The following is an 11,815-nucleotide window of genomic DNA, read 5'->3' on the forward strand; positions in this document are numbered from 1 at the left end:
TTTTCATAAATGATTTAGAAAGTGAGCAGATTTACATGTATCGTAAATCAAGTGATACAATCAATCAGAAATCGTTTGTTTTTGGTTCATTAATGTTAAAGGAGATTAAAGTTTTGTCAAGTTAATGTACAAACACATACACAATAAACAGAAAAGAAGACCTAATTAAATGCTGTCAGGATTAATTCTTATTAATCTATCTTTTGATCTGATCAATCTAGGTAGCTGATTCAAAGAGGTTATACTTTTAAAACTGATTGATAGGTGTCATTTACATATAACACCGTCTGGTTCAACTTGTCAATTTTCTTATTTGTCAAAATTCAAGGGTTGAACTTAGTAGATAATTATATTATTCATTATAGAATACCATTTAACATTCAACATTGTATGCAATAAAATGGATGAAAACGTCAACACAGAATATATTCATATTAATGACCTCATTAATATGATCAACTTACAAAAAATAAAATAGCATTGTACGGTGATAATTTATTGAGTGACTGAATTCAGTCACCTGATTGCATCTTTATATCACATAATTCAATAAGTACAATAGAAAGTAACATTACCATTTTATTCGTAAAATATCTATCAAATACATTTGTACTTGTTGCTTCTTAACTAAAACCTATTACTGTTAATTCAGATGAAACAGAATTCGGATTATAGATTAATACAAGCAACATATAACAGGATAACAGCGAAATGAAATTAACTCTTTATCCTGTTCATTATTTTCACAAAATGTTGACTGAATTCAGTCACACAGATTTTGATAGAAGCTACAAGAAATTGTACTAAACTAGAGTGTTTTCTAAGACTTAAATTACACCAAGTGTGATTACATAGTATACACATCTATAATACAAATGACTGAATTCAGTCAATACAAATTCAGGAAATATTTGTTGAAAAGACCAATTCTGCAGCAGTAAAAAAAATATTATGACTGAATTCAGTCACAAAATTAGGTTTACACATTTATATTCACTAGAGCATAAACTCATAGCAATGTGTATTGCTGTTTAGTTCAGTAAAAAGGAGAATAATTTAGGGATGTCACTCTAGTAACCATTTATAAAAAGACACTGGAAATTATTTCCATGGCGATTATCCCTCCCCCAATCACTGTCTATTGATTTCGAAAATGCAAAGTTTACAGGTTTATGTTTGTGATTTGGTCAGTTTAAGGCTGAACTTTAACGGTTATTACATTAGATGTGCAGTTGTACTAGATTTTGCACATCTCATCTCCATAATGATTATTTTCCCTCCCCCAGTCATGATTCATTGACTTTGAAACTTTTACATAGGGTCAATTTCTATACTTTAGTATATCAGAATACTGATGAAAAATAGATAAGTAGTCGTTTAAGTATTGTAATTTAAATTTCAACATTTGCATAATATATATATATCAAAATTGCACACAGGTGATTCATATCTCTGTATATATTGATTGGTTACTAATACTTGCCATCAAAATTAAGTGAATTTTTGAGAGCTGTTGTTTTAAAATGATACTGTACTAAATAAATGCTTATTCTTATGTTGTGCTGTTACACCACTGTCCCAGGCTAGGGAGGGTTGAGCGATCACAAACATGTTTCACCCTGCCACGTCCGTTATGTGACTGTCCCAAGTCAGGAGCATGTTGTTCAGTGGTTGTTGTTGGTTCATGTCTGTCATATTGTCTTTCGTAAATTGTAATAAATTAGGCCGTTATTCTTCTCAATTGAATTGGTGTTTAATGTCGGGGGTCTTTTATAGATGACTATACAGTATGGCTTTTTCTCATATCGTTGAAGTTCGTATGCCTACGGTTACATCATTTGAACTTTCGTGGAAAGCTGTCTCAATGGTATTCAAATCCAATAGTTCCAAACTTTCCAAATTTTTTTTTTAATTATTTATAATTTTATGAAAATGAATAAAAGCAACCTTTGGGATGAACTTCACCTTAACATATTAATTTTTAATTAAAATGGTTTTTCATTGTTTAAGAAAAAAAATCAAGCACAATTAACTGTTAAGTTTCATTGGTAAGAACACAATTTGCAATTTCACCAAAAAACAAAAAACACAAAATACAATGAAAGCCAGAATAAACCATATGAAATGTGACAATGTTTTAAATGTAGTGTGTAACAACTAGAAGCATCAAGAAGTCACTTAGAAAGGTTAAAAAAAAATGATAAAAACATTGCGAAAAAATGAAAATAAAATGTAGTGAAATCAATTTCAACATTTTTATTTTAATGTCTGGATAATATTATTTATTCAATGTAAATCCAGTAAAAACAATTGTTGTCACTTCATAAATTTAAAAAAGCTTGATTTTTTTTTCAAGAGAAAAGCGGTTAAAAACTGGATCACACTTGAGACTTACATGTTCATCTTTTAATAATGTTTTGTAGATCATCACAGTATTTAAAGTTAAAAAAAACTGTTTCACAAAAATAGAGATTGTCTAAATGCAACATTGTGATAATATGTATCATTTTGAAATTTCTTCTTTCAACTATCCCATATTAATTTCAATTGTGCTGGCATTTTGTAAAGATTAACATTATCCCACTTAAAAGAGACAAGAATGTGTTCAGTTGTTGTTTGTTCAAGATTTTGGAATCAATGTACCAGTCTGCTACTCCTGCCCAAAATATCCATTAAACCAATCGAATGTGTTGCTATCACTTTTGTTACTTCTATCCAGGGTAAATTCTCCAGACTGTCTGGTCTGATCAATATCCATTGTTCTGCTTGAAGATACTGTGGGTACTCATACAAAGTAAAATCTAAAAAAGAAAACAAATTATTGTAATGTACTATTTCCGAAAAAAAAAGATGATTTAGATAGTGAGGATAATACCATTCTTTGTAAATGCATTTCTATTCAGAGTAACGGTACATGTTGCTTCATTTTTTTTTATTACGTTACTTTTAAAAACACCTTATTTCATAAAAACATATATTTTTTTTAATTTTAAAATTTAGTTTAATTACATCAAATACTAGAAACGGTTGATGATTTTAATTGTTGCTATATATTCAACAGTTAGCCGGATTTGTTGAATAGCATCAGACAACGGACATGGTACAAGATAAGGGACTTATATTTTGGCAGAATATTTTACTTAAATTCTTAATTTTCCTTTTAAATTGAGGAAATGCCAAATTAAAAACTACTATTTTTCGGTCAGTGTCATCACAATCCATCAAAGTTATACACTCTTATGAAGAAAAACCTTAATTTTGAATAAACAATTTTTGACTAATTTCAACAGGGTGTTTACAAAGGTATTGGCAGCATGAATGGACAACCATATGTTTTGTAATAGTGTGAATTTGAACCATATATATAATTTGAAAAGTTGTTATTACTCTTAGTATGTGACCAATATTATTCAGATAAAAAGACCTATAAATGCATAAATACAAGCAATCTGGCTACAATGCATGTATTAAATATTCATTTTTTAAAACTAAAATTTCGAGAAAAAAAATATGTAGTCTTTTCAAATTTGCATTTTAAGATTTGAATATAAATCTTGGATTGAATATTGAAAAATTTGACATAAGGACCAAATATAGGACTTCTTGATCCTACTTCTTTATTTACCTATAGTATAAATTTTCAAAACTCTGGCAAGAATTGTTCACATTAGAGCATTCATTTGGCAATTTTCACCATAATTAATATTTCTAAGGAGCATAACTCTTTAAAAAAAAAAATGAAAGGCACGGCTTTTTAAATTCGTTCAAGAAATTGCTAGTTTAAAACTATGACATAAGTCTCATAAAAATCTGGCAAGAATTGTACACGTGACAGCGCTTAGTAGATGAGACGGAAGGACGGACGCCAATATTTCTATGTCCCCCGCAACGCGTTGCAACGGGGAAAATATAGTCAATGTAAGTGGAATATTAATTGTTGGATCACAATAAATTTCTAACTGTAATACTTGAAATGATTTACCACAAACTGGTATATCGATAAGGATCGCTTTACCAGAAGCTCTGGAAAGGTATTTTTGAATCTAATTTAAATGCTGGAAACCCTTGATAAATATTTGATGATAAAGTTTAGAAAAACTCAGTTTTTAAGAAGTCTAGGTCCGATGTTAGAATAGGCAACAGAAGATACTAAACAAAAGGACAATGATACATCAATTAACAAAGGACTACTAGCAGTTACTGACATGCCTGTTCCAGACCTCAATTATATGAAAATCAAGATTAGGAATTTAGTATCATACCATCATAAAATATACAAGAAGAACATAACATGCATTTCTTTACTTTTTGTGTGTCTATGATTGTTTAAAAAATAAGGAGATGTGGTATGATTGCAAATATGACAACTATCTACCAAAGTTCAAATGAAGTGGATGTAGGCAATTATAGGTAACTGCACGGCCTTCAACAATGAGAAAAACCCATACTGTATGGCTATATAGTACCGTAATAGTCGGCTATTAAAAGACCGACATGAAAATATAAAGCAATTCAATTGACATAACTAACGGCCTAATTTATAACAAAACAATTTACGAAAAACAAATATGACAGCTGTGAACCAACGACAACTACTGAACTACAGGCTTGGTTTTTTTTCAAAATAGTTATATAAAAACTAGAAATCTATTAAAAAGAATATGAAAGTTCTTCACACACACATAAAGATTCTAACATCAACCTCAGTTGGTCTCTGTTGGATACTTGTCTTACATATCTATATTCAAACTGTATCTTCTGGGGTTTATTTTAATAGTAAGTTTAAACAGTCAGGGGAATTTTTGAAATAATCACTTACAAATAGCAAAAAACATCAACTTAATTGGGGTCTGAAGCCTTGATAAAAAAATAATTTTGTATTTTGTATTTTGTAGTTTTACTAAAATTTTAAACATACAGGTTTATATTTTATCTTATTATGAGTAAAATTGAAAAAAAAGAAACCTCTTTAAAATGATTCTTTGAAATATAATAGAATTATGATATATTTATACAAGTGATTTTCATGTCATTATCCCAGATTCAGTACAAGGTCATCACCTGACATGACCGGTCATCCTTTAAAAACAGATGTTGGTTCTGATAATTTTAGCAAACGTGATTAGTCCCTAGATCATTAGTATATATCTAAAGTTACATAACATTCAAATGTTACTGAACCAGTGATTTAAGATATCACTCATTTAAGTAATTCCCCTGGCTGTTAACGGTGATAAATTGATGTTATTAAAAGGAAATTTGACAAATTTATAACCTCACCTTTTTCTTTTATTTTTTTTATTTGAGGAGCACTGTTGATAATTCGAATACACTGCACCCAGGCCACTATTAGAACTTTGAGTTTTCTTTTCTTTGGTGATTCATCTGTTTTAATACAAATTATACACAGTTTTAAACAGTGCTTAAAAATTAGTTAGAACAGTGCATACAAAAAATAAGGGTATATAGGTCATTATCAGAGTGAATGAGAGTACCTTATGGTGCATTTTCAATAAGTTTTCCAAAAACGTGTTGACCCTGGGAGATAACGTACAACCACGTATAAAAATATGAAGAGCAAAATATCTTAAAATTGAAAAATGTCAAGTCTAAATTTACTTTTAAGTTGTTTTGAAGTACATGTATACATAACCAATAAGGATAGGCATTGGAAATAAAGAAACTTTTCAGTATTAATTTACCCACAATAATGCTTATTATATCTGTACACTTATCATATTGACCACTTCTGATTTAAGCACTAGAGGGATATAAGTTTGCACAAAACTGGCACACAAGTGGCAGTAAGCTTTAACAATTAAACTAAATAAAAGTTATGGCTACTGGATCAAGGCAAATAAATAACCTAACAAATAATTTCTTCATATAAATGTTGCCCAATTTCCTTTATAACATCCAGTAGCCATAACTTTCATTTAGTTTAAATTAGATAATGGTTTACTTTTACAAATTGTGACTTGGATGGAGAGTTGTCTCATTGGCACTCATAACAAATCTTCTTATATCTATTGACTGAGGTCTTAAAACTTTGCAAATAGCATTCTCCGCAGACATATGCACTTATATAAAACATTCCAAACTGTTTTAATAACGGTCAGAAAGTAATAAAATTTGGCACTTATGCTACTAAGATATCATGCTAAGTAAATGTAAAGTTTCATAAGAAATACCAACATTTTGGTGTCTAATAGGCTTCAGACCACAATTAATTCCCCTTGTTCGTGGAATATAGTTCCCAAGTATTAAATTGGGTGTTTCTTGCGAACTATTCTGACTACTGTTTTGTTTGAGATGTTTACTATTCAAGTGGTCCTATCAGTTTCATATTACTATCCCTAAGAACTAAGTTAGTCATTATTCATGTTGATGGTCAATATAACCAAGGATATATAACTAAAAAACTAATATAATCCTTGATAAAATGAATCATGCCAAAGGAATAAAGTTAAAATAAATTTCCCCATCAAAAAGTGAGTATCGAGTTATTACTCGATACTCACTTTTGTACTCGATACTCATTTTTGACAACTCGATACTCACTTTTTTAACTCGACACTTGGTCTCTACTAAAAGTAAATCTCGTCAATAGAACTATGAAAATTTCAATCGAATAATATTTGCCAGTATTGACAACTTGATGAGTATTATGATATGTGTGTAACTTAGAATTCTGCAACATCTCAAAATCCGAAGTGATCACATAGATTCAGCAAGGCTGAATAAAGAAATGTTAAATAAAAATGGGAATATTTGGCTACTCAAGACAAAACAATCTCGAATTAACTGTATACCTCCATTTCTTATTCATTAACATATACCATAACATAAAAATATGACAAACATTTTTGTATTCTAAATGAACTTGGGCAAACCTCGGTTTTTCATATTCATATTCAGAAATCATATTTTAAATATCAATGAATTTTTTTTCTCTTCATATTTTCTATGAATTAAAAAGTATATCTTACCAGAACTCTTCGGCATAAGTAAGCTTCGGACTCTTCTTCCTTGAAAACGAAATTCCATTCAGCTTATTTTCATTTCTAGGGGACTCCATCTTTCTCTTTCTTTGACCAAAGTACGCAATAGAATGACCTCGTTTACTGGTTGTGATAACAAAACACGCGCCTATATGGATATGACATAATCCCCCCTGGCCACAGCATAATCCTCGATTATTAGTGTATCGCGGAAGTTCTACAACTTTAAAGACGTAAGAATAACCATAGAAGTATTCAATATAATACTTCCATGTTATTACTGTGTCTTGGGTCAATCAGAAGGATATAACACACACTGTTTCATTAAGATTAGCATCCCCATGATAGTACTTATAATCAGATGATAAGTAACATGTTTATTGCCCACTGGATATAACTCTCTTGGTTCTATCATTATTATCATATGGTTGTCATTATTCTCGAAATATCATATTTATTGAAAGTATATTATATTTAAATCAAATGTTACCGTAAATTCATATTATCAAATAACTTCTTTTCAATGTTAAACTGCAAAGTTTTATGCAGCGTAATATTCTCAACTTTTTATTGGAGAGATTTAATTTCATCTTCAGACTAAAATGCAGTTTTTAAACTTTACTTGGCAGAAAGTCTATTGAAAATAAATCAAGTCGGACTTGCTTGTTATCGTGGGTGTTCGGTTGAAATTAATAATCGAACATAGTAAGAACTGAAATCGTGACAAAACCGCATAAAACGAATATTCTGTTAAAATAAATCTTCCAGCGAAAATATATTGTCTCAGATATAACTTTAATTAATTTCAATTTTTTGACATGTATGTAGAATTGTTGAATTTGTATTATAAATAAAGGGAGGGTGTGTGGTTTGTAATATGTCGTTGAGACGACAACCAGACAACAGAAAAAGCATAAGACAGTTAATTATATTTTTATTTACTCAAATATACATTCAATTCGAGTGAGTTTAAGCTGCCACCCATTTCAAATAAAAAAGAAACAGCGGAAAATGGTCAATTCCTATGCCAACAGATTATAGCCGTAGCATAAAATAAGCCTGTGATTCTTGATTAAACATAAAAGTTATTAAATATACTTTTCATATGATTATTTAACGTGAAATTTTTTAATGATTAAACCGGTTGCAATTTAACAGAAAAGTATTTAAAGATGCAGGGCATCCGATACAGTTTCATGTCATTGTCATTTTCATAATTTTGATTGGCCTGGGCGAGTTATAAAAGAATAAAACATAGGTCACCGTGCTTGTTTTCGAGAAAACTGAGGCTGAAAAGTGGGGATTGTTGCACTTTTGTAAAAAGGTAAAGCAAAGTTATAAAATTTTTGGAGTAGATATAACCTTCGTCATAAATTGATTGGATTCAATCTGAAGCTGTGATTAGTTCAAATAAGGGGAAAATAAATCCCCACGAGAATGACTAGTTAATATTTCAAGCCATGCTTAAAATTACGGATAAGTTGCTCAAAGTGGGATATTTTTTTATTTTACTTTTATGTGGAAATCGAGAGGTTCTTATATTGTTATTTTTCTCATAGTGCTATTATATATTAACTGCCTTTTGCGTAATTTAAGCCACATTAATTCATAAAATCAAATTGTAGATTATAGAAAATATCGTTCTTATTACGGAAAATAATACGCATGACGTCCCGCAGAAAGTGACGTTTTGATGAAATTCGAACGCTTGACGTCGCGCCAAGCATTCGGAATTCTTAGGTTTTATTCATGCAGTGCTATTAAAAAAATTTACCCACTCACCCCTACCTTTCCTTCCACAATTTTGATTACATATAATTTAGATTGTCATATTTGAAAATCTTTTAAACTCCTTTCTATATTTCATTGTTTTTGAAAGAAAAAAGGTACCGGTTAAATTTAAGAAAAATCTACAGAAAATTATTTCCCGCCAAATGTTCAATGGTTTATATCTCAAAAACAAGCACACGGACCCTTCATTATTTTCTGCTTTTTTAATTTCTTTATTTTTATACTATCAATATATAACTGTAATATCATTCAATTGTTATCATGTAGTTTGCTGTTATCATGTAGTTAATACTTATGCATAGGTGACTACGTTACCTTCCCCATCCTTGTAACTGCCCTTATCAAATAAAACGTGCAACTCAACTGTGGTTGTTATTACATGGTGTCAGATGTTTTGACGTATTCCACGCCGGAATTTAAGTAACATTTCAATTAATCCTGTCAGCAGTAACGTCCGGAAGATATTTTAGAGAATATTATTGCACAATTTGTGTACAACAGGTGACATTGATCAGTAACAAATATGGCAACCGGGTTTCAGTTCGAACACCCATCATTAAATTGGGGTGCACCAGACGTGTACCAAGAATTTCAAAGATTCAAACAGCATGTTGAGTTTACATTCAAGGGTCCCCTAGTTAAGGCAGAGCCTGCTGACCGCGCAGGTTGGTTAGGACTATGGATTGGACAACAAGGACGTGAAGTCTACAAAACTTTTGTGTGGCAAGAAAATGAACAAGACAACCCTGACATAATTCTAGGAAAACTGGAAACATACATCCGCCCTAGGACAAATAAACGTGTAGCCAGATTTAAAGCATGTCAAAGGAAACAGACTGAAAGTGAGAACTTTGATAATTTTGTTAAAGACCTTAGATTAGTATTGATGACTATGGAAACACCGAGGATATCTTAATAGATCTAATAATCAGTGGCGTTAAACACTCAAAAGTCCAAGAGAGAATGCTCGACAAGGGCTCAGATTTGACTATAGCAAAAGCTATTGAGATTGGGCAACAATTTGAACTATCACAAAAACAACTCAAAATGATTCGTGGCGAAGAAATTCTACGCGTCAGTGAACACTCTTACGACAAAAAGAAAGATCACAAAGGTACAAAACAACAATACCGTAGACCGCCTGTTAACACTCAAAATAACAATAGACAAGATAAAAGAAGACAAGAAACCTATCATCAGTCAAAATGTGGAAATTGCGGAACAACGCATGGAAACAACAGATGTCCAGCAAAAGGCACAACATGTAAATACTGTAAAAAGCCAGATCATTGGTTAAAAGTTTGTAGAAAGAGACTTAGAAAAATCAACATGATTCAAGAAGTAGATCAGAGTAGTTGTGATAGTCAAGATAGTGGAGATGAATTATTATACATATCAACCATAAAAACCGAAACTTGGCGAAACTCAGAAGATAGATGGATTGTAGACGTTCACATTGGTGACAAGGCACTTCCGGTCAGAATTGACACCGGTGCAAAGTGTAGTATTATTTCCAAGAAATCACTCAATAAATTAAAATTAAAGAGTAAAAAGTTCGAAATTACCGATTCGAAGAAAATACTGAAATCGTACACAGGACACAAGATTCAACAGATTGGTAAAATAAGACTTCCGGTTATATTCAAGGATCATGAAATTTATGAAACTTTTGAAATAGTCGATATGGAACAGGACAATATTATCAGTGGCGACTTTGCAGAGAGTTTGAATCTCGTGAAAAGAATAGACACAATTGACACTATAGAGGAAATTGCTAAGCCAAATGAATTGTCACATGACTTTCCAGAACTGATAAAAACTTCAGGAACATTACCAGGTGAATATCGACTCACAATAGCTGAAAATGCAAAAGGTGTAGTGCATGCACCGAGACGAATTCCTGCCGCTATTAAGGAAAAAGCGATAACTGAACTTAGAAACATGGAAGAAAATGGTTACATAACAAAAGTTGAAGAACCGACAGAGTGGGTCAGTTCCATGGTAGTCGCACTCAGAAAGGACAAAGTTAGAATTTGTATCGACCCGAAGGATCTGAATGAAGTGATTCAACGTGAAAACTATCCGTTAAAGACAATTGAAGACGTAATACCGTTGATACCAGATGCGAAAGTATTTTCGGTACTAGATGCTAAGTCCGGATTCCTACAAACTAAACTAGAAGAACCGTCTTCATATTTGACAACTTTCAATACTCCGATTGGCCGGTATAGATGGTTACGCTTACATTTCGGAATCAAGTCCGCACCAGAAATATACCAGCGTATTATGGATCAGATGCTCGAAGGCATTACAGGAGCTACCGCTATTATAGATGACATTCTTATTGCAGGCCGAAACATGGAAGAACATGACAAAATTCTGAAACAAGTGGTTGAACGTGCTACTAAACATAACTTACGTTTAAATTTTGATAAATGCTTTGAGAGAAAAGCAAAAGTTGCATACATGGGCCATGTTATCACCGACAAAGGACTTCTACCGGATCCTGCTAAAATTCAGGCCGTAGTCGAAATGCCTGCTCCACAGAACAAGGAAGGTGTTCGTAGATTCTTAGGACTTGTTCAGTACCTTTCAAAGTTTATACCAAATCTAAGTCAAGTGGACGCTCCGTTGAGGACACTATTGAAATCTGATGTTTTATTCATATGGGAATACGAACAGGAAAAGAGCTTTCATGAATTAAAGCGTTTGTGTAGTACAACGCCAGTTCTTGCATTTTTCGATGTTAAGAAACGTGTCGAAATCGAGTGTGACGCTAGTCAAGAAGGGCTAGGCGCCGTTTTAATGCAAGAAGGCCGTGTTATTGCTTATGCATCTCGTTCCTTATCCGAGTCTGAAAAACGTTATGCACAGATTGAGAAGGAGATGCTCTCCATAGTGTTCAGTACTAAGAAGTTTCATTGTTATATTTTTGGGAAGAAAACTGTAATACACAATGACCATAAACCGCTAGAACAAATTTTTAAAAAGCCATTATTAGCAGCACCGCTTCGTATACAGAA

General features: G+C 31.8%; 1 long non-coding RNA gene across 1 annotated transcript; it reads right to left on the bottom strand.

Annotated features, from left to right (window-relative positions):
- Positions 1 to 2,241: 2,241 nt before the first annotated feature.
- LOC127700222 (uncharacterized) lies at positions 2,242 to 7,298 on the bottom strand. The gene is made up of 3 exons (XR_007981503.1): positions 6,990 to 7,298; positions 5,281 to 5,385; positions 2,242 to 2,801 (listed from the first exon to the last, which is right to left on the bottom strand). It is a non-coding gene; the product is annotated as an uncharacterized LOC127700222 (long non-coding RNA).
- Positions 7,299 to 11,815: the final 4,517 nt, after the last annotated feature.

The sequence above is a fragment of the Mytilus californianus genome, unplaced genomic scaffold (genome assembly GCF_021869535.1).
Source record: "Mytilus californianus isolate M0D057914Y unplaced genomic scaffold, xbMytCali1.0.p SCAF_5, whole genome shotgun sequence".
Classification (NCBI taxonomy): Eukaryota; Metazoa; Mollusca; class Bivalvia; order Mytilida; family Mytilidae; genus Mytilus; species Mytilus californianus.